We start from the raw sequence: 5,500 nt of genomic DNA, 5'->3' as shown, positions 1-5,500 counted from the left end.
AATTTGAAATCAGGGAAAGATACTCATCAGGGGGAGCATCCAAAACAGATCAAGATTTTAACAAGTCAATTGAAGACTTGTCGCCATCCAAGGGGGAGTGTTGTAATTCATAGGCCATTCATTGTGGATGGCCACCTATCCCACTACTAATCAATTGATCATCCCACACAACTTTGTCTAAAGCTTTATTTGTAAAATGGATGAAAATAAGGAGAGCAAATATACACAGATAGACATACGGCTGGTAGAGGAAGAAAGAAGAGAGGAAAAGATGAGATAATAGAAAGAGTTATCTTTGTAATCTTATTATTCCAGATTATAATGAAAGCACCACTGCTAGCCTAAGGACGTACTCCAGTCACACTGATTGTAGAGAAACCTCATAAATTTTGTATCTTGTTTATTTGTTCCACTGCACACATCGTCAATTTTACAACAGAATTCAAATTTTGTGAAGATGGACAAACAGGCTTACATAAAAAAGAATACAAGTTAACCAAACAAGAAAAAAAATAAAGGGACTTTTAATGAAAAGGCTATGGTATTACTCACTTTAACGAAAAATTATATTTTTACATTAAAAAGTCAAACCTAATACTATTTACTTTTATTTGGTGGGGCGTGAGTAGAAAAATGCTTTCGAGATTGGAGAAATTGGAGACCCGAATTGTTGGGAATTTTGTGTTAAGGGACTTCAAGTCCCAACGACTACTAGGACAAAGCATAGCCATGTCCACCTCCACCGCCGCCGCCGCCGCCGCCGACGCAATGGCACAACTAATCCCATCCCTCCCAGACGACGTCACCCTGAACTTGCTCAGCCCGAGTCCCCCGTTGCTACCACCCCACCCTGTCGATAGTGTCGAGACCCATCCGCTCCCTCCTCTCATCCCCACTCTTCTTCACCGCCCGCTCCCTCCTCAATTCAACCCAAGATTTCCTCTACCTCACCCTCCGCCTGGTTCACACTCTATCAAAATCCCAACCCCACCGACCGACCTCCCCTTCTCATCCCCCTTCCACCCATCCCCGCCCCATCACTCGACGCTGCCTACGCTGTCCTGGGCCCCACCATCTACGTCCTCGGCGGCTCAGTCAATGACGTCCCTTCCTCCCTTGTGTGGCTTCTCGACAGCCGCTTTCACACCTGGCAACCAGGTCCCCCCATGCGAGTAGCGCGCGAGTTCGCCGCGACGGGAGTCGTCAACGGAAAGGTCTACGTCATCGGCGGCTGCGTTGTGGACTCGTGGGCCCGGAACGAGCACTGGGCGGAGGTTCTAGACCGGCCGCTGGGAGGCCGTGCCGAGCGCTGCAATTGAGGTCCGCGGCAAGCGGATGCACTCGAGCGCAGTGATCGGCGGTCGCGTGTATGCTATGGCGGACCGGGGCGGGGTGGTTTTTCATCCGAAAACTGGGGCTTGGGAAGGGGTTGAGAAAAGGCTTGATTTGGGGTGGAGAGGGAGGGCCTGTGTGGTGCATGGGATTCTTTACTGCTATGACTATTTGGGGAAAATCAGAGGGTTTAATGTGAAGAAGAAGGCTTGGAAAGAGCTCAAAGGTGTGGAGAAGGGGCTGCCCAAGTTCTTGTGCGATGTGGCAGAAAAATTGGTTGTGTTATGGGAAGGGAAGGGAAATGGCAAAGAAATCAAGATTTGGTGTGCTGAAATTGTGGTGGACGAAAGGGGAGTTGATGGGGAGTTGTGGGGAAACAGTGATTGGTCCCATAAGCTTCTTTCAGTTCCGAAAGGTTCTTCCATCGTCAACTGCTTGGCGGTTTCCTTGTGATGTCGCTCCTTCGCTGGAATTTCATTGCATTGTATAATATTATTGTAAGCTTTCCTAGTAAGCTTTAATCTTGTGCGTATTATGATCAATGATGTTTTATTTGATGCAGAAAGAAAAAAGTTGACCATTTAAGTTTGCAAATGTAATGAGCTTGTGAATGTAAACTTATCAAACCTTAAGCCGACCCAAAAATTTGATTTAAGGTGTATATTTATGCGAGTGCTATACGCAATTTCATAGTTCACTGAGTAGAGAAACATATTATGCCCATGCTAGGTTCTTTGCAGCTAGAAATAAGTGAATTGGGACACAGAAATAGAACTTAGAACCAATGATTATATGTTTGGGGGTATTATCTGACACTCTTCCCCAAGAAATCCAGCATAGGACTTTGACAACCGCCAACTCTACTGGTTTCTGTCTTTGTTTGTTCCCGCGCTTAATTTCTTTTTCTTCTTTAAAAAAAAAATTATGCAGTGATTTAGGGGGTTGGGCTTTGGATAAGTCACATGATAAGCTAGTCATAATTAGTTCTTGAACTTGCCATCCATGAGAGTCGAACCCGGAACCTCTATTTACAAGTAGAGAAGAAAACCACTAGATTGTTGTGCTAGTGCCCCTGCATTCAAGTTTATTGTTTTACTTTTCCTATCATTGATTGCCATACTGCCATGTTTTTTAGCTACATAACATAGGTCTGTCTCCCGTCCTCCTCATATGTAGGTCACCAAAATCCTTTTCCAGCAGGGGAGTGCAGAAGGATACTTCAAATTGATGCCCATTCTTCTCGCAAAACACTTATATGAATTAGGGGACTACTGCAAACTTGCAAAGGTCCTAATCAAAGCACCGTTGAGTTAGGCCGTGACACACTCAACTGCTTCAATAATTGGTAATAATTGAATTTTAATATTTCTCCTTGTGTGTACAATCCATGTAATTGTATGTTGCATTATGTTGAATAAATAAGCAATATGTAGGCAACTAATTGTACTAAGGACAAAGGGAAGCAATTAGCAGATGAGAAGACAATGATGAATTGTTGCGTATCTTTGATTTCCTTGTAGCTTTTTAGAGACTCCAGTACCCTTTATGTCATATGTAATCAATTGTTCCGTTCATAAATCATCTAAATGTTTTTTTATACAAAAATCAAAATAGTACTTTGGTTGATGCGTTGCAATGAAAATTTAAAAATCTCTATAAAATTTCGATGACTTCTCTATTTTATATAGACCACATCTTGATTGTATATTGATAACATGTGGGTTGTAATAGATCCTACAACTGTTGTGTACTTTACTGAGGACAGAGCTTTGCTTGTCAACATCAAGGATGAACTCCTGAAAAAAGGCATCATAGGCAATAAGTAAGCAATACATAGGCACTAGGTGCACAACAGTAGACTTCATATCGAAATTATTATTAGCCTCACATATGTCACCCAGGGGATTACACATTGGCACAGGATTCCAAAACAGATGAACTTCTTGAAACATTTCTGGGAAGGTGATGAGCGAGCCGGAGATACAAGAGTTGAAACTTCCTTCCATTTCTCCATTATCTGGGTTATAAACCATGGCTTTGCTTCTGTGACTATTACTGCAATTGGAATGCACGTAGATTTTATATATGCAGGAGTTTTCCAGTGATGTTTGCACATGAAAGGTGATGGAGAGTGCATGCATGATGCTATTGCTATGCGGCTATGCCAGAAAACTTGCAAAAGTTTTGTTGCTTCACACAGAGCTTAAAGCAAGACTAGAGCGGTATCAGAGGTAAGTGCAGAAAGCAAATTATACTGATGGTATTTGGAAAGGTTAGATGAAGGCAAACATTTGAAACTTTGAAGACAGTGTGTTGTGGTTCGTAAGGATTTTTGCTCCTGGAAGAGCATGTTATGCCACTGGGCGAAACGAACCAGACAGATATTGCTAGTTTTACTCCCTCACTACCTGAACTTACTATTCATCGGTCTCTTCATCATGACATGTTTTCTTATTTCATACCTGCGTACTTAGTTCCGATGACACAAATCAATACATAGTGGATGATGCCTACAAATGCGAGAAAGGAAAATGTTTTCATCAAGTTGGCATAGATTTTTTTCACTTTCTCAGAGCTCTAGGAGACTGCAAGCCATGTTATCATGATTTCTAGTCATCTCAAAAGGGTAATTTTCATGTTAGCTGGTGTCTTGTTCCAAATTTCAGATGCATTTACTAGTTAATTCTTACTGGATTTTTACCGGTGAAGTTCAACATTGAAGATATTTGATGAGAGGAGACAATCTCATGTTATGCCTGACAATGTCACATTCCATGGCGTCCTCACAGTGTGCAGCATCCTCACTGCAGGGAAGGTAGTTGAAGGCCTTAAGATATATATATATGGTTCTATGATTCATAAATATAGTATCCAACCCAGGGTTTGATCATTGTTGATCTTCTAGGCCGATGGGGATTCCTTAGAGCATTCCCAGTGGAAGCTTTATCCTCCATGAGGCTATTAGATTTCTAGCTTTAGCGAGAAATTTCATTCCCAACGAGCCAGAAAATGAGGCTAGATCCATCACTGGGGCTAGCGACTTCTTTTCTTGGGTAGCATAAAATCAGGCTACATCTAGCCCTAAAAAATAGTGGGTCCCACAAAAAAAGTAGCAATCCGTGTGAGCAAAATTCTATCACTCTCCTTCTACTTGCAAATACATTTATACTCTTCTTTTATTATTTTTTAAATTCTTTTTTTCTTACTTATTTTTCATGCAATTTGGCTAATTAATGATTGTTTTAAATTCCATAAGAATTAAAATTTCAAATTGATTTAACGTTCATCGGCATTGATGGGTGAAAATTTCAAATTTTTTTTTTTCAAAATTGTATGATACTAATTTACCAATTAGTGCTTGGTAAATTGTTGTGTTATACGTGAAAATCAAATTATTTCAAAGGGCAAAGTGGGTGTCTGCTTCTTTTAATGGATGAGATTGAGATAAGGGAATCTAATCCAACGAACGATTCATAAGTAAAGAAATCTAACTTTGTCACAATTTGAACTTTTTAGCTTGAAGGGTTCACAAAAAAATTTAAGATAGCACATCCGAAAATCAACTTAAGAAAAGCAACACAAAAAAAAAAATCATCGCTTAATTAAATTACAACATAAATAAATATATATAGTCCCATATAGTGCCTGAAAGATATAGCCTCTTATTGGGAGAGATTCTTTTATAAAGCCCCAAAGATTCCTCGAAGCACTAAAATAGGCTATATCCACCACTTTTCCAGCCATAGAACCCTTCACTGGGGATGCTCTTAAAGAATGTAAGGAATTTATTGACCAACAGATTAGATTTTGAACGAAATACTACGATGATGTAAGGGGACAAAGTGCGGCTTAGGAACTCATATAGTTAGATCTGCGTATTTCTTCAGCATATGTGCTGCTTTCTTAGAGCATTTAATCCACCCAAATAAATAGTAACTACTCAAGTGCATTCCACTCATAATGACACACCCCGACTGAAATCAAGGCATGCTGGCCGTAACGCAAGGGTGACGTAGCCATGTGCACAGTGCGGAAGCAACAATAATAATAAAAATGAGAATAAATAAAAACCAACTACTAGTAGTACTACCTAAGAACAAGTGCAAGATTAAGTGTGAATTCACAACCAGAGCATAAGTAGCCTAAGTGTAGTCTAGCAGGACAAATA

At 40.5% G+C, this 5,500-nt stretch overlaps 1 pseudogene across 1 annotated transcript; it reads left to right on the top strand.

Moving 5' to 3' along the window:
• Positions 1-624: 624 nt before the first annotated feature.
• LOC137721361 (F-box/kelch-repeat protein SKIP6 pseudogene) lies at positions 625-3,447 on the top strand (annotated as a pseudogene). The gene is made up of 2 exons (XR_015966015.1): positions 625-1,829; positions 2,509-3,447. The product of XR_015966015.1 is annotated as an F-box/kelch-repeat protein SKIP6 pseudogene (transcript).
• The last annotated feature ends 2,053 nt before the right edge of the window (positions 3,448-5,500 follow it).

The sequence above is a fragment of the Pyrus communis genome, chromosome 1 (genome assembly GCF_041283825.1).
Source record: "Pyrus communis isolate YQ-2024b chromosome 1, ASM4128382v1, whole genome shotgun sequence".
Classification (NCBI taxonomy): domain Eukaryota; kingdom Viridiplantae; phylum Streptophyta; class Magnoliopsida; order Rosales; family Rosaceae; genus Pyrus; species Pyrus communis.
The sequence above is the reverse complement of the archived record's forward strand: the minus strand, read 5'-3'. Positions and strand labels throughout refer to the sequence as shown.